We start from the raw sequence: 18,531 nt of genomic DNA on the forward strand, positions 1-18,531 counted from the left end.
ACATCTTCCGCCTACACGGTATGCTGGACAAAATTGTCAGTGACCGGGGTCCCCAGTTTGCATCTTGGTTCTGGAGAGAGCTTTGTCATCTTCTCAGCATTGAGTTGAATCTCTCTTCTGCATATCATCCCGAGATGAATGGGTTGGTAGAGAGGGCCAACCAGACCTTGGTCACATATCTGCAACATTTTGTCTCAGCCAGGCAGGATGACTGGGCATCCTTGCTATCGTGGGCGGAGTTTTCGCTGAACAACGCCGTAGCCGACTCCACTGAACAAACCCCATTCCTCCTTAACTATGGTCAGCATCCGCGGGTACCTGTGCCTATGCCCGTGTCTCCCGCCAAATCCAGGGTGGCAGACTGGGCTGTGGAGACACGGACTATTTGAGACCACACTCAGGGTGCCATTTGGGCCTCCAAGGAGAGAATGAGGTCCTCCACCGATGCACATCAGCGCCCCGCTCCGACCTTTGCTCCTGGCGACTTGGTGTGGCTCTCCGCCATTAACATCAGGCTGCGAGTTGAGTCCAGTAAGTTTGCACCCCGCTACTTGGGCCCTTTCAAGGTCCTCGAACGGGTTAACCCTGTGGTCTACCGTTTAGCCCTTCCACCACTCCTGGGTATCACCGACACCTTTCATGTGTCCTTCTTGAAACCCATATACATGTCCCGGTTTTCCGAGTCATCTGCTGGGACATCGGGTTAGTCTACGGACGATTATGAGGTGAACGCTGTTTTGGGGTGCAAGGTGGTACGTGGCAAAAAAATTTATTTGGTGGACTAGAAGGGTTATGGTCCTGAGGACAGGTCCTGGAAGCCTGCTGAGCACATTCAGGCTCCGCAGCTCATTGCTGCCTTCGAGTGTAGCGAGGTCCAGGGGGGGGCCCTGGGAGGAGGGTAATGTTAGGGGTCAAGTTCCCACCTCTGCACAGGGGGAATCTCGGGCCAACTCCGCTGCAGTCTCCCATTCTTCTCCTGCCGCACTGGAGCCTGCTCAGCAGAGACGCCGGTCCCAGCGTCTCGCTCAGTCTGACTCTGTGCAAAGGGTTGCTGCTGCTTTTCCAGCTTCTGCCATTGAAGCCAGTGCTGGGCAGCAGCGAACAGATGCTTTTGGGACTAAGTCCTGCTTTTTCCTTTCTGACCATGCCCAGGGTAAGAGCTCTCATTGGAGATCGAGGGTCACATGCTTAGATACTGCAGCAAAACCCATTGGTTCTCCAGGAAGGTCCTGAAGTTCCTTAGGCTCTGTGGCAGCCCCTCATTGGTCCTTCTAGGAAGGTACTGTACTTGCTGCAGCTATAAAAGGTTTGCATGGCCACACGGCCATGTGCTAGTATCAAATCTAAGTTATGTGCTTTGCGCCAGTGTGGTTACGTTTGTATGTGTTCAGGGACCCGGTTGAAATAAGCCCCTAGAACACTGGCACCTCTGGTGAGGAGATTGTGTGTATGGATTCAGGGCCCCGGCTGAAATAAGCCCCTAGAATACAGGCTCCTCCAGTGAGGAGATTGTATGTTTGCGTAACCACCAACTGCTATCTGCTCGGCAGTGGCTGTGTACTCCTGTGAGGTTAACAGGACACAGTGCTTTCTTTAGGCAACTCTGTGAAGTAACAGAGTTCGCTTCTACGCCATATAGGGCCATTTGCTAGCAGCAGGTTCTCACCTGCACGGTTGACCCCGGGCTGCGAACGCACCAAATAACATCTCTCTATTTACTTGGTGCATTCCTCCAACCCTAACACCCAGTCACTGACAATTTTGTCTGGCCTGCCATGTAGGAGAAAAACATGTTTAATGAGCAACGCCGCCAAGGCCCGTGCAGAAGGTAACCATGAAAGCAGCACCAAGTGCACCATTTTAGAAAAATGGTCTTTGACTACCCATATAATGGTGCAGCTACGAGACTTGGGTAAGCCCACCACGAAGTCCATCCCAACCACCTCCCAGGGCCTGTCTGCCACCGGCAGGGGGTAAAGTAGACCAGCAGGCCATTGCCGAGGAGACCAATTCTTGGCGCAGAAGACACATGCCTGAATATAGTCCCCAACGTCACGGGCCATATGCGGCCACCAGTACGTCCTCGCCAGAAACTCTAATGTCTTCTTGGTCCTAAAATGTCCACCCACCCTGGACGAGTGAGCCCAAGAGAGAACCTCTGGTCGCAAGTTAAATGGAATGAAAGTCTTGCCTGGGGGCACAGACTCTAGTGAAACCGGAGCCACAGTTCTCAGACTCTCTGAGGGGACAATAAGCTGAGGCTCCTCCTTCTCCTCCTCTGATGACACAAAGGAGTGGGAGAGAGCGTCAGCCCAAGTGTTCTTCTCTCCAGAGAGAAAATGGAGGGTAAAGTGGAACCGGGAGAAGAAGAGGGACCATCTGGCCTGGCGAGAGTTTAGCCGCTGGGCGGTTTGTAAGTACACCAAATTCTTGTGGTCGGTGAATACTTGGAATGGGGTAGCGAGCCCCTTCCAGAAGATGTCTCCACTCCGAAAAGGCCAACTTCATGGCTAGCAGCTCCCTGTCCCCAATGGAATAATTACTCAGTGTGAAGGTGTTGGAGAAGAAGAAGCAAGGATGCTTCTGACCTTGAGCATCCTTCTGGAAGAGGAGTGCTCCAGCACTGATGGAAGAGGCATCCACCTCCATGATAAATGGTTTATCAACATCGGGGCAATGTAAAAAGGGAGCGCCAGCGAAGTGTGACTTGATAGAGAGGAAGGCCTTGGAGACCTCCTCCGACCACAATTTGGGTTCAGCTCCCTTCTTGGTGAGGGCAACCAGAGGAGCTACCAAAGTTGAGAAGTGGGGAATGAACTGGCAATAATAGTTGATGAACCCCATAAAGCGCTGCACCACTTTGAGAGAATGGGGTTCCTGCCAGTCCATCACAGCCTGTAGCTTGGCGGGACCCATAGCCAATCATTGGGCCGAGATGATATAGCCCTGGAAAGTCAAAGACTCCCGCTCAAACACACACTTCTCCAACTTGGCATAGAGGGAGTTTGCCCGTAGGAGGTCGAAGACTTCGCAAACATTTCTCTGGTGGGAGTCTATATCTGGAGAGTAGATGAGAATATCATCCAGGCAGACTACAACCGAGTTGGAGAGCATATCTCGGAAGATATCATTCACAAAGTCTTGGAAAATGGCTGGGGCATTAAAGAGCCCGAAGGGCATCACCAGGTATTCATAGTGCCCATCCCTGGTGTTAAAAGCCATCTTCCATTTGTCCCCCTCATGGATGCAAATCAGGTTGTAAGCACCCCGCAGATCTAGTTTAGAAAATACCCTTGCTCCCCGAAGCCTATCAAAAAGCTCAGATATCAGGGGCAATGGGTACTTGTTCTTAACGGTGATGGCGTTAAGACCATGGTAATCTATGCATGAACGCAACTCTCCGTTCTTCTTCTGCACGAAGAAGAAACCAGCCCCTGCAGGTGACACTGACTTCCTAATGAATCCTCTTGCCAGATTCTCCTGGATGTACTGAGACATTGCCTCCATCTCCAGGAGAGACAACAAGTGGACTCGACCCCGGGAAGGCTCAGCACCAGGCAAGAGGTCAATAGGACAGTCATAGGGGCAGTGAGGCGGAAGGGTCTCCGCAGCCCTTTTGGAGAACACGTCCACATAGGGCCAATATTGCTTGGGGAGAGAGGAAAGATCTGCGGGTACCTCAGTAGTAGCAACCTGAACGCATTCCCTCTGACATCTACCCCCACAAGATTCACTCCATCCCAAAATTCTGCCTGTGGACCACTCAATATGAGGGGATTGGTACCGTAGCCAAGGTATCCCTAACAGGACCTCATCAATTTCCTCAGGAATGACGAGCAGAGATATAATCTCCTGATGAGATGGCGACATAGATAGAGTAAATGGGATGGTCTGGTGTGTTATCTGTGAGGGCAGTGTTGACCCATTCGCCACTCTTATGGTCACTGGTTTGGCGAGCATCACCAGGGTTATTGCGTGCCATTGGGCAAAGGCAGGTGACATAAAATTGTCCTCCGCCCTGGAATCCACTCAAAGCTCTATCGAATGAGTTTGGAGGCAAACGTCACCGTGTCTAGTGTATCTCCACCTACTACCACTAGACGCTGACGTTTCCCCGATCGCTGGGGACATCTGGTGGCAAGATGTCCTGACTGCCGGCAGACATGACAGACCTTGAGTGCACGAGCGGTGCGGGACTTAGATCCTGCTCATGACACCTCCATGGCCTCATGTGACTCGGGCTCCTGGACTGGAGATTCTAAAGGTTTGGCGAAGGTGGGAGCCAGCCAAAACCTATGCCTACAGTGGGCTCGCTCTAACCTCTGCTCGTTAAAACGGAGGTCAATGCCAGTGGATACAGCTATTAGCTCCTCCCGTGTGGCAGGAATCTCCCTAGTGGCCAAAGCGTCCTTCACATGGTCAGCCAGCCTCCTCCAAAATACAGAGATGAGAGCTTTATCCGACCATTCCAGCTCAGATGCTAACGTCCGGAAGTGGACGGCAAAATGGCTGACCATGGATGAGCCCTGAGTCAATGCCAACAGTTGGAGTGCCGTATCATGGGTGACTCGAGGTCCCAAAAAGACCTGTTTCAGAGTGCTCAAGAACAGCGGAGCACTCTGCACCACATGATTACCATGCTCCCACAGCAGCGTAGCCCACTCCAACACCCTGTCCGGCAGAAGAGATATAACGAATCCCACCTTTGCCCACTCTGTGGGAAAACGTGCAGCCAGAAGCTCGAGGTGTATTGCGCACTGGCTCATGAAACCCCTATAAGATGCGCTATCACCAGAGTTTTTATCTGGCAGCGGGAGGCGAGATAAGGTCGGAACAGGGGTGGCAGTGGACAAACTTGCTGCAGCCATGCTTGTGCGCTCGAGAGCCACCAACCTGCCCTCCAGCTGCTGGATGTAACGCAGCAGTTGCCGTTCGTCCGCCATTACTAGCCAGACCCTGGCGCTAGTATACTGTTAGGGCTAGCGGAACGCACCAAGTAATAGGGTGATACATACGAGGTGCGTTCGCAGCCCGGGGTCCATCGTGCAGAGATACCTGCTGCAAGTAATGGTGGATGGACACTGAGCTCACACATGGGTTAAACTTCACCCTGTGTGAAATGAAAGCGAGCTCTGTTGCCTCACAGAATCGCGCTGTACACAGGGACTAAAACCCTAACTAAAAGTTGTGCTTGCTCTGGAACTCTTCTGTTCTAACCGCACACATGAAGGAACCAGATGCCAAGCCAAGGCTAATTGCCCCCACTGACGCTAGCTGCCTGCCTGAATGTACAGCCCCAAGGCTTAACAGACTCACACCACTTATATACAGTGTGGCAGAGTATCCACTGGCAACTGCCAAGCACAAATTATACTAGCACATGGCCATGCGAACCTTTTATAGCTGTCGCAGTTCAGGACCTTCCTAGTGGACCAATAGGAGCGGCTACAGGACCTGAGCGTGTGACCCCCGACCTCCAATGAGAGGTCTTCCCTTGGGCATGCTCAGGAGGAGAAAAGCAGGACTTAGTCCCAGGAGCGCCGCCGAACAGTACTGGTTATAAGGCTAGGTTCACACTGCATTAATGGCAATCCGCTGACGGCATCCGTTACATAGCGGCACTAACGCTATGTAACAGATGCGTTAGCGCACAAATTGACTGCCATTATGTAGCGCATAGCTAACGCATGTCATAATCGGCATGCGTTAATGATGTGCCGTCATTCTGTGACGGACCCTCGGACGCGGTCTGCAGCATTTCGGGGTCTGTCACCGCTAGCACAGATGGTGCATCTGCGCTAGTGCGATCGCATAACGTGATCTTTAAAAGGCACTTGTGTTGCGCAGTCCATTTAACGCATGCATTGAATGGACTGCACTAACGCAATGTGAACCTAGCCTAATGGCTGGACCTGGAAGAGCAGCAATAACCAAACACGCAGTATCTCTCCGCGCCAGGCTCTGGGACTGACGTCTCCACTGCTGCTGGATAAGAATGGGAGACCGCAGTGGACATGGCTCAAGATTCCCCCTGTGCAGCGGCAGGAACTCGACGCCTGACACTTTATAGGCTTATATATCCATTCTTTGTCATCCGGCTGTCAACATTAACCATATCATCTTACTTCATTGCTTGTTACACCAGTATTTGAAACACTGCAAATACTGTATAGATGATTGTTATTAATTACCACCAAGTGTAAAAATTATGTATATGTTTGAAGTAATGATTGTATTTGTAAGTGATGTTTTTTTTACTGTCTATTTCTGCATATAGACCCTAAATAACCTCACTTTGTGGTGAGCTGCTGAGTCACTGTGAGTTAGAAGGAGCCTGCACTTCCTTCTAAGCTGTCACGCCAGCAGATTGTAAATGAATGGAAAAAACAACATTATCTTTCTCTTCTGATTAATGCCCTTTGGAACCTTTTTTTTACACAGAGTAAACGGTTCACAAAAGTTAAACCCAATAAATAAAATATATTTTCAGCTGCATGTAATATAATGGCACAATTTAATGGTTTTACAAACAAATTCTGCATTTTATTTCAAATGGATTACTCCATTAACAATTACTCTATTGCTCGGTTATATTAAAATATGTAGAAAACAAAATATGCACAATCTGACTCACGGATCAAAGCAAGTGCCCCATTGTAAGGCCCATGCCCATCTATCTCTATGAAATATGCCATAATTGTAAAGTTCTGCAGAATTTGTTGCCGCTATTTAAATAGTAATATTTATTTTAAATTATTATATAACCCAAAATCTCGACTGTCTTAAAGGTGTGGTCACATGAAGACAACCTTCGGTCTATATGCCCTATGTTCACATTATATAGTGGGGGAGTCAGCTTTCTAATCTGAATACAGCCAACCTCTAGAGTGAGAGCTGCTGAATCGGGATGGCTGGTTACCGCTTTTGTTTAAAAAGGTGCAAGCCCACCCACGCTTCTTTCCCTTATAGATTATCAGACTCTTTTATCCCTAAACTGGCTTCCTTTCCTTTTTCCCCATTTACTTTTTCCCTAAACCCGTGTATATGTGTATGTATTGCAGTGGATGTGTTAATATACTCACCTATTGCTGTTTTCTCTGGTATTCTGTGCCATTCTGCTGCTCTTTTGAGTGACATCACTACTCTCCAGACTCTCTGGGTCACTCCATGCTATATGTGAGATCCAGGAGTCTCTTTTATAATGTAATTTTTTTGAGCTTTGCTTAAAACCTCCATAGGCTTAGAGCACAGGGAGCAGTGTAACCTGGGGAGTATGAAGTGCAGTGACATCATTAAAAGAGGTCCAGAATGTTGATGGATACCAGAGAAGGTTGTGGTAGGCGAACATATTCATTCAATGACACTACAGTACATACACATACAATGGGTGAAATAAGTATTGAACATGTCATCAATTTTCTAAGTAAATATATTTCTACAGTTGCTATTGACATGAAATGTTCACCAGATGTCGGTAACAACCCATCCAATGCACACAGGCAAAGAAATCAATCCATATATGTCCATAAATTGAGTTATGTGTAATAATGGGAAATTACACAGGGGCAAAGTATTGAACACATGAAGTAAGAGAGGTGCATGTGTGGATTGGGTGGATGACATCTGGTGATAATTTCAGATCAATAGCACCTTTAAAAATATATTTACTAAGAAAATTGGTGACATGTTAAATACTTACTTCACCCTCTGTATACAGTTGAGCTGAAAAGTTTACATATCCCAGCAGAATTTTGGCTTTCTTGGCCCTTTTTCAGAGAATATGAATGATAACACCAAAACTTAGTGGTTGGGTGAGGCAATTTTTTGTCAAACTACTATGTTTTCTCTTTTTAAGTCATAATGACAACCAAAACTATCCAAATGACTCTGATCAAAAGTACACATACCCCATTTCTTAATACTGAGTATACCTCTAACATCAATGACAGCTTGAAGTCTTTTGTTGTAGTTGTGGATGAGGTTCTTTATTTTCTCAGATGGTAAAGCTGCCCATTCTTCTTGGCAAACATCCTCCAGTTCCTGTAAATTCCTGGGCTGTCTAGCATGAACTGCGAACTTGAGATCTCCCCAGAGTGGCTCAATGATATTGAGGTCAGGAGACTGAGATGGCCACTCCAGAACCTTCACTTTGTTCTGCTGTAGCCAATGACAGATCGACTTGGCCTTGTGTTTTGGATCGTTGTCATGTTGGAACATTCAAATACTTCCCATGCGCAGCTTCCGGGCTGATGAGTGCAAATTTGTCTCCAGTATTTGCTTATAACGTGCTGCATTCATCTTTTCTTCAGCTTTGACCAAGTTTCCTGTGCCTTTGTAGCTCACACATCCTCAAAACATCAGCGATCCACCTCCGTGCTTTACAGAAATGGTGTTCCTTTCATCATAGGCCTTGTTGACCTTTCTCTAAGTGTAACATTTATGGTTGTGGCCTAAAAGTTTAATTTTGGTCTCATCACTCCAAATTACCTTGCTCCAGAAGTTTTGAGGCTTGTCTTTGTGCTGCTTTGCATATTGTAGGTGAGATACATTGTGGCATTTGCGCAGTAATGGCTTTCTTCTGGTGACTTGACCATGCAGCCCATTTTTCTTCAAGTGCCTCCTTATTGAGCACCTTGAAACAACCACACCGCTTGTTTTAAGAGAATCCTGTATTTCAGCTGATGTTGTTTGTGGATTTTTCTTTGCATCCTGAACAATTTTTCTGGCAGTTGTAGATGAGACTTTGTTGATCTACCTGACCGTGGTTTTGTTTTTACAGAGCCCCTAATTTTCCAATTCTTAATCTTAGTTTGAACGCTGCTGACTGGCATTATCAATTACTTGAATATCTTTTTGTATTCCTTTCCTTTTTTATGCAGTTCAACTACCTTTTCCCGTAGATCCATTGACCATTCTATTGCTTTCCCCATGACTCATAATCCAGAAACATCAGTGGTTAGATGAAAGATTCAAGAGTCTGTCTGGATCCCAGAAACTCACTCAACTTTTATGCACACATACTGATTACAAGCAAAGAGGTCACAGATTACCTTTAGTAGCCATTCAAACCGATTTGTGTCAACTTCTGTGCATCTTATCAGTCCAAAATTACCAGGGTATGTAAATGTTTGATCAGGGTCATTTGGAAGTTTTGGGTTGCCATTATAATTTAAAAAGAGAAAACACAGTAGTCTGACAATAAATGGCTTCATCCAACCACTAACAAAGTAATGACTGCGTTTGCAATAGAAGGAAAAATGTCAGCAGCAAAGCACAGGTCCGGCCGAAAGTCAAAGTTGACTGAGAGAGACCGTCGGACTCTAAAGCGAATTGTGAGAGGATCGCAAGACCTCGGCTCTGAAAATCACTGCTGAGCTCAATGAACACCTACAGAACCCAGTTTCCATGAAAAATTAGAAAACCGCTGCTCTCAATGACAAGTGTTTCCAAGCATTTAGAGTGGTGTAGAAACCTCCAGAATTGGTCCCTCGAGCAGTGGAAACGTGATATTCTCAGATGAATCATTATTTACCCTATTTCCGACCTCTGGCTGAGTGTACGTTTGGAGACAGCCTAAAGAAGCATTCCATCCAGACTGCCTTCTCCAAACCGTAAAGCATGGCGGAAGTTCTGTGATGATCTGGGGTGCTATTTCGTGGAGATCCACTGGGCCAATGATATCCCTTCATGGAAGAATTAACACCCGAGATTATTTAGGCATTTTGGGCAACCAAGTGCATACAATGGGTCAAGCACTGGTCCTGGAGAAGAACGCCATCTTTCAGGATGATAATGCACCAATTCATACAGCTAGAATCGTTAAAGCATGGCACGAGGAACATTCTAATGAAGTTGAGCATCTCATCTGGCCTCCACAATCCCCAGACCTCAACATTATTGAGCATTTATGGTCGATTTTAAAGTATCAAGTTAGACGTCGATTTCCGCCACCATCGTCGCTCAAAGAACTGGAGGGTATTTTAACTCTAGAATGGGCTAAAATTCCTTTGGAAACAATTCACACCTTGTATGAATCCATACCTTGGAGAATTGAGGCTGTAATCGCCGCAAAAGGTAGACCTACACTATATTAAACTAACTTTTGTTGAGGTTTCCAGGTGTTTCCATTATTTTGTCCAACCCCTGTATATATATATATATATATATATATATATATATATATATATATATATATATATATATATATATATATATATATATATATACACACATACACATGCACCAGGATGAAAGACATACATATCAGGATAGGGGATGGGCCCGGTTCAAATCTTGCAACTGTGCTCAGACTCTAGTCGTGGCATTTATTAAAGAGCATGACTTTGTAGTATTGAACAGCACCTGGCTGTTTCATTAGGTATTGCACCTGTGCATTTGCTATTTTGTTTGGGTCCGCTGCACCCTGCTTATGCATTTGTATTGAGGCCCATTCAGACAGGTAAGCATCTCTGCCTGTTTTTGGTGTATTTTCTTGAATTTTTCCTTTTTTGGTGTTTTTCATGTTAGAGTAGGACTGTCAAAACGTAAGGACCCTTGGCGCGGGTTGCCGGCTTGCATATTATGGCCAGAATATCAACTAATACCTTACATATATCTATATGTTTTGTTTTGCACGTATATTTTTTGAAGGGTGCAGTTGGGCCCAAATGGTTCTGTACACTGTGGCCTCTGTTCACACAGGATGCATTTTAGCACTGGGCAGCCCGCCATAGGGCGTCATTAATAGGCTGGAGCCAGTTGCTTTGCATTCCTTGTGTGAACACGCCACATACAGAGTATGTATCTCAGTGCATTGGTGTACCACACGGCCAAACCCTGATTGAAGGCAGGCTGTTTCATTAGATATTGCACCTGTGCATTTGCTATTTTGTTTGGGTCCGCTGCACCCTGCTTGTGCATTTGTATTGAGGCCCATTCAGACAGGTAAGCATCTCTGCCTTTTTTTGGTGTATTTTCTAATATTGAACAGCCCCTACACTTTAGACAAACTCTGAATAAATCTATTGTACAAGCAAATATAAAAAAAACTGTATTATATCTGTAAATCAAGTACATGCAACACAGAGTATAAAAACTTTGTATTACTGTACATGTATATATTATATCAAATAAGTGCAACACAGTATAAAAGCTTTGAATTATATCTAAATATCATATAAAGTACTAGCTGTTTCCAGCCAGCTAATGTTCGGCATGCTCATTGCTATCTAATAAATGCTGCTAGTGATTAAACTAAAGTAAATAATGACAACATTCAATAGCGCTTACGCAGGCGGTAAATTAACTTAAAATTAAGTTAATAACAATAATAATAATTAAAAATCAGAATAATACTAATACATTTTATTCACAGTTTAAAATCAAAAGCAAACTGGATTTGTGTAGTAAATTGTGGGGACAGAGCCTTGTGTGGTAATGTGGAGGGACGGAGCCTCGTGTGGTAATGTGTGGGTACAGAGCCTCGTGTGGTAATGTGTGGGGACAGAGCCTCGTGTAGTAATGTGTGGGGACGGAGCCTCATGTGCTAATGTGTGAGGATGGAGCCTCGTGTGGTAATGTGGAGGGATGGAGCCTCGAGTGGTAATGAGTGAGGACGGAGCCTCGTATGGTAATGTGTGGGGACAGAGCCTCGTGTGGTAATGTGTGGGGACAGAGCCTCATGTGGTAATGTGTGGGGACGGAGCCTCGTGTGGTAATGTGTGAGGATGGAGCCTCGTGTGGTAAAATGGAAGGACGGAGCCTTGTATGGTAATGTGTGGGGACAGAGCCTCATGTGGTAATGTGTGGGGACAGAGCCTCGTGTGGTAATGTGTGGGGACAGAGCCTCATATGGTAATGTGGAGGGACAGAGCCTCGAGCTTCATATGGTAATGTGTGGGGATGGAGCCTCGTGTGGTAATGTGTGAGGACGGAGCCTCGTGTGGTAATGTGTGGGGACGGAGCCTCGTGTGGTAATGTGTGAGGACAGAGCCTCGTGTGGTAATGTGTGAGGACAGAGCCTCGTGTGGTAATGTGTGAGGACGGAGCCTCGTGTGGTAATGTGTGGGGATGGAGCCTCGTGTGGTAATGTGTGGGGACGGAGCCTCGTGTGGTAATGTGTGGGGATGGAGCCTCGTGTGGTAATGTGTGGGGACGGAGCCTCGTGTGGTAATCTGGGGGGGTGGGATTATGTGTGGTAATGTGGTGAGGGGGCGGGATTATGTGTGGTAATGTGGTGGGGGGCGGGATTATGTGTGGTGATGGGGTGGGGGTGGAGCTACTGTGCAGGGGCGGGATTATGTATGGTGATGTGGTGGGGGCGGGATTATGTTTGGTAATGTGGTGGGGGATGATGTGTGGTAATGTGGTGGGGGCGGGATTATGTGTGGTAATGTTGTGGGGGGGCAGGATTATGTGTGGTAATGTGGGGGGGTGGGATTATGTTTGGTAATGTGGTGGGGGGCGGGATTATGTGTGGTGATGTGGTGGGGGGCAGGATTATGTGTGGTGATGTGGTGGGGGGCGGGATTATGTGTGGTGATGTGGTGGGGGGCGGGATTATGTGTGGTGATGTGGTGGGATTATGTGTGGTGATGGGTGGGATTATGTGTGGTGATGTGGTGGGGGGCGGGATTATGTGTGATGTGGTGAGGGGGCAGGATTATGTGTGATAGCGTGGTGGGTGGCGGGATTATGTGTGGTAATGTGGTGGGGGTAGGGATTGTGTGTGGTAATGTGGTGGGGGCGGGATTATGTGTGGTAATGTGGTGGGGGCGGGATGTTGTGTGGTAATGTGGTGGGGGGCGGGATTATGTGTGGTGATGTGGTGGGGGCAGGATTATGTGTGGTGATGTGGTGGGGGGCGGGATTATGTGTGGTGATGTGGTGGGGGCAGGATTATGTGTGGTGATGTGGTGGGGGGCAGGATTATGTGTGGTGATGTGGTGGGGGGTGGGATTATGTGTGGTGATGTGGTGGGGGCGGGATTATGTGTGGTGATGTGGTGAGGGGTGGGATTGTGTGTGGTGATGTGGTGGGGGGCGGGATTATGTGTGATGTGGTGAGGGGGCGGGATTATGTGTGATAGCGTGGTGGGTGGCGGGATTATGTGTGGTAATGTGGTGGGGGTAGGGATTGTGTGTGGTAATGTGGTGGGGGCGGGATTATGTGTGGTAATGTGGTGGGGGGTGGGATTTTGTGTGGTAATGTGGTGGGGGGCGGGATTATGTGTGGTGATGTGGTGGGGGCAGGATTATGTGTGGTGATGTGGTGGGGGGCGGGAGTATGTGTGGTGATGTGGTGGGGGCAGGATTATGTGTGGTGATGTGGTGGGTGGCGGGATTATGTGTGGTAATGTGGTGGGGGTAGGGATTGTGTGTGGTAATGTGGTGGGGGCGGGATTATGTGTGGTAATGTGGTGGGGGGCGGGATTTTGTGTGGTAATGTGGTGGGGGGCGGGATTATGTGTGGTGATGTGGTGGGGGCAGGATTATGTGTGGTGATGTGGTGGGGGGCGGGAGTATGTGTGGTGATGTGGTGGGGGCAGGATTATGTGTGGTGATGTGGTGGGGGGCAGGATTATGTGTGGTGATGTGGTGGGGGGTGGGATTATGTGTGGTGATGTGGTGGGAGGCGGGATTATGTGTGGTGATGTGGTTGGGGGCGGGATTATGTGTGGTGATGTGGTGCGGGGCGGGATTATGTGTGGTAATGTGGTGGGGGTCGGGATTGTGTGTGGTAATGTGGTAGGGGTCGGGATTGTGTGTGGTAATGTGGTGGGGGGCGGGATTGTGTGTGGTAATGTGGTGGGGGGCGGGATTGTGTGTGGTAATGTGGTGGGGGGCGGGATTATGTGTGGTAATGTGGTGGGGGGGCGGGATTGTGTGTGGTAATGTGGTGGGGGGCGGGATTATGTGTGGTAATGTGGTGGGGGCAGGATTATGTGTGGTAATGTGGTGGGGGCGGGATTATGTGTGGTAATGTGGTGGGGGCGGGATTATGTGTGGTAATGTGGTGGGGGCAGGATTATGTGTGGTAATGTGGTGGGGGCGGGATTATGTGTGGTAATGTGGTGGGGGGCGGGCACAGAGACCACACTGGTGACACACTGATGGTAAAAACGGACACAGACCACACTGGTGACACACTGATGGTAAAAACGGACACACAGACCACACTGGTGACACACTGATGGTAAAAACGGACACACAGACCACACTGGTGACACACTGATGGCAGAAGTGGACACAGACCGCACTGGTGACACACTGATGGTAAAAACGGGCACAGACAACACTTGTGACACACTGATGGCAGAAGTGGACACAGACCACACTGGTGACACACTGATGGCAGAAGTGGACACACAGACCACACTGGTGACACACTGTTGTTGGATCTTTTTTCTCTTGTGTCCTTCACTGTTAAAAAAAAAAATGTGTCCATATAATCTTTTAAAATATTGTGTATATGCTATTTTGTACGAGTAATTAATAAAATATTTGATATATTTTATATGGGTGGTTTGTACTCCTTATGTCTTTTGTATATAGGTTAATTAACAGAGCCTGGATGTAATAAATGAATACTAGATTTATGGAATTAGGGTGTTGTCTCAGGTATTTATGCTAATCAACATATTTGAAGTCGGGAACATAGAGTACCGATGTGTCAGCAGACCAGAAAACATATATGTCGGCAATTCAAGGGTATGTGAGCATTTCTGTGCTTTTTTTGGAATGCATAAACAAGTAGAAAAAGATATATAACAAAAGTTTGGACGTAAGACATGAAGTATTAAGAACACAACATTTATTACATATTTATAAATATAACTGGTTGTACATTAATTACATTTTTACAAATATATTTACATTTAGCATTGTTTCTTCTTTTTGGCACAAGAAAAATAAAACATTTTTTTCAAAATTGAATTACAGCAGCTTTACAATTTACTAAATATATGCCACTGACAATAATATTACACAATATTATTATCTAAGATGGCAATATGAACCTATGCACACACACACATGCCATAACTTTAGCAGAGGTAGGCTGTCCAACAATGTGAAATACATATGCAAAAGTGAACTCAATTTTTTAGTCCACTAAAATTGCAGTAAAAACTATGCATAATAACATTCTGATCAGGATTAGAGGGGTTATTCGACAGCATAAAACGTTATTTGGATGTTTTTCACATGTAAATTAATAAAACTTGCTAATGTACTTTAATTCTGAATACTGCGCTCTTGCCCTAAATCCCATATTGTGGTCCTGGAGGCTCCATGTTAACTGAATTTCTGACACATACAGAGAGCTTCCTCCTCTCTCTCTTTGCTGGCACACAATGAAGGGGGCTGGCTAAGTTATTTAGATAAACCAGCTCCTGTCTGCATGGGTCAGATGGGCATCATTAGAGGAGTGCAGTGTTTTTAATTAAAATTAACAATTTTTCTTATCACTAGACAACCACGTGTGATATATGAGAATGATGTGATATCCAAAGTGCTTAATGTCAATCTTCTCCACCCTGCTGGTAACAAAGAATACTTGTGATTTTAATGAAGTGTGCACAAAGTCAACATTTATGTTCTAGACATGCAAGCAATATTATTTTTTACTAAAGTGTACACATTTTAAATTGGCAAATATACTGGCTACAGTAAAAAAAAAATCACCATTGTTGGAAAATATCTAGCAAATTGTTGAGGCATGTGTTTATAATTATGAATACAATTCTATCATAATCGAAAATGTTCATTACTTAGAAGAAATAAGTAACATCTACTTGCCTCAGGCCCATCTCACTGTACACTATTTATGATTATCAAAATGGCATAGACAAGAGAGGCTGTAGGCAAGGGAGTGCACAACTCGGGAAAGGGCCTCCTTCCTTCATTTGAAACTGAGGATTGGCAAGATGTGCTCAAATATCCCTGAATAGCAGACACTCACAAGCATAGCAAAAATATTGTATTTGTTTTCCTTTCTGTTGCAATAAATATGGGTTCCTAACAAATACTAAAGTGATATGTACCTTTTAGAAAAAAAAATTGGGACTATAGAAATCTGTTTATAAAGGGAACCTGTCATCAGCTGTTTTTACCGCTAATTAGTGGCATTTGTGTAAACATCTTTTAATGCTGATTAAATTCTTACCTTGGTTCTAGCATTTCGTTGGCCATTTTGCCACTTTTCCAGGGTTTAAATTATATGATGATGAGCTGCAAGGGCAGAGGTGTGGGACAATGCACTTACAGCTCTCCTGACTCCCTCCCTATTATGGTACCTACCCACCATCTGCCTTCAGTCTTTGATTGACAGGTCCCTCTTGTTTCAGTGGCCTGCCTCACCTGCCCAAGGTTTTGCACATGTATCTCATTGGCTGGGCCAGTGCACTGGTAATAAGTTCACGATTACTTTGCAAGAGGAAGACAACTGATGTGAGCATGCACTTTCCCCTGTGAGAAGATTCCAGGTGCTGATGCGAGTGGCACGAAATCAGGGGCAGGAAGAAGGATCATAAAAACAAGAGTGACCTGTCAAAGACTGGAGTCCAGCTCGGAATAGCTCACTGTGAAATGATAGAGGTGTTATGAGCTCGGATTATGCGTGTCTACTGGATTTCAAAGATGTCAACAATGAGGTCACCTGGCTGGAGCAGTCAATTAAAAGGAAATTATGTTTTTTTCAAATTAATATTTGGTTACTGGCCAGTACACCGTACCGCACAGGTGACTCAGGGTAATGGTTTTCCGCTCACAGAGTTTTTACTTTACAACTATAACAAGACCACCACCCATATTTAAGCTACAAACTTCATGGTAATGATTCATTTCTGCAGGAGCCTGCGATTACCTTATTAAGCAATTTTCTGATGTCAGGTTCCCTTTAAACTTCACTTCTGAGTACCAATCTAGGACCACCCATATGTGCTGCGTAACCTTGCTCTCCTGAACTTTTTCCTTGTAGGACCAATTCACAGATGCAGTTTTTGATCACTTCAAGACATGAATTAAAATAAAAACAGTGTATATTCACCTCCTACAGCTTGTTGTGTCAAGTGTTGGGGGCAGCCACAGCTCATCAATATCCTGTCAGGGCAGACATTTGCTCTGACTTCAGCCAGGGGGCTGCTCACACCCACACCCACACCTGTGTCAACCCAGTCTTTTCCGAACTAATACTGGAGATGCCAGTGGTGATGAGGTAAGAAAAGGCAGCTCTCACTGCTGTCTACTCTGTCTCTCTGATCTAACAATGCAAATATATAAGGGAATAATGGTGTGTGCACTCAGGTCAAAGACAGGGAGTGTGCACTCAGGTCAAAGACAGGGAGGTGCTGGTAAAACGGACCATGTGGCCCAAATAATCATGTGTCAAAAATTACCGCACACTCAGAATTGGTATGATCATTGCATCATACCAATTCTGAGTGTGCGGTAATTACTAACACTGAAAATAACAGGAGTGTTGGTGTTGAAGTAAAAAGGCTGCTCACACTGCTGTCCACCATGTCTATCGGATATAGTACTGGAGATACTAGGAGTGCTAGAGTAATAAGAGGCTGCTCACACCTCTTTCCACCATGTATTTCTAATCTAATACTGGGGAAACCAGCACTGCTGAGGAAACAAGAGGCACACTGCTGTCCACCGTATCTTTCTGTCCTAATACTGGGGATAACAGGGCTGCTGAGGTAAGAAGAGGCTGCTTCCACCTCTGGCCACCAATTCTATCTGAACTAGTACTGGAGATACCAGGTGTTCTAAAGTAATAAGAGGCTGGTCACACCTCTCTTTCTGATCTAAAACTGCGGATACCAAGAGTGTTGAGGTAATAAGAGGCTGCTCCCACCTCTGTCCACCATGTCTATCTGAACTAGTACTGGAGATACTCAGACTTCTAAAGTAATAAGAGACTGGATACACTGCTGTCCACCATGTCTTTCTGATCTAATACTTGGGTACAAGGACTGCTGAGGTAAGAAGAGGCTGCTGTCCTTATCAGTCTTTCTGAATACTGAGCAGAAGCTTTAGGCCATGTGCACACGTTCAGTTTTTTTCGCTATAAAAACGTGATAAAAACGCTAACATATGCCTCCCATTATTTTCAGTGTATTCCGCATTTTTTGTGCAAATGTAGCCTTTTTTTTTCATTAAAATGCGGAATTGCGGGGATTCCGCACACCTAGGAGTGCATTGATCTGCTTACTTCCCGCACGGGGCTGTGCACACCATGCGGGAAGTAAGCAGATTATGTGCGGTTGGTACCCAGGGTGGAGGAGAGGAGACTCTCCTCCACGGACTGGGCACCATATAATTGGTCAAAAAAAAAGAATTAAAATAAAAAATAGTCATATACTCACCTTCGATGGCCTCCGGAGTCTTCCCGCCTCTCCGCTGCATGCTGCCGCTTCGGTTTCTATAGCTGGCGTGCGGTGAAGGACCTGCGATGACGTCGCAGTCATGTGACCGCTCACGTGACCGCGACGTCATGGAAGGTCCTGAACCACACTGGCATCTA

The 18,531-nt window shown here is 46.1% G+C and overlaps 1 protein-coding gene across 2 annotated transcripts in view; it reads right to left on the reverse strand.

The window, feature by feature from the left end:
- Positions 1-14,794: 14,794 nt before the first annotated feature.
- LOC143783835 (kelch-like ECH-associated protein 1A) overlaps positions 14,795-18,531 on the reverse strand; it is a 33,043-nt gene continuing 29,306 nt past the window's right edge. For both annotated transcript variants that reach the window (XM_077271937.1, XM_077271936.1), the window contains exon 7: positions 14,795-18,038. The gene's annotated coding sequence lies outside the window, so the exon portion shown is untranslated. The remainder of the gene's footprint in view (positions 18,039-18,531) is intronic.

The sequence above is a fragment of the Ranitomeya variabilis genome, chromosome 1 (genome assembly GCF_051348905.1).
Source record: "Ranitomeya variabilis isolate aRanVar5 chromosome 1, aRanVar5.hap1, whole genome shotgun sequence".
NCBI classification, from domain to species: domain Eukaryota; kingdom Metazoa; phylum Chordata; class Amphibia; order Anura; family Dendrobatidae; genus Ranitomeya; species Ranitomeya variabilis.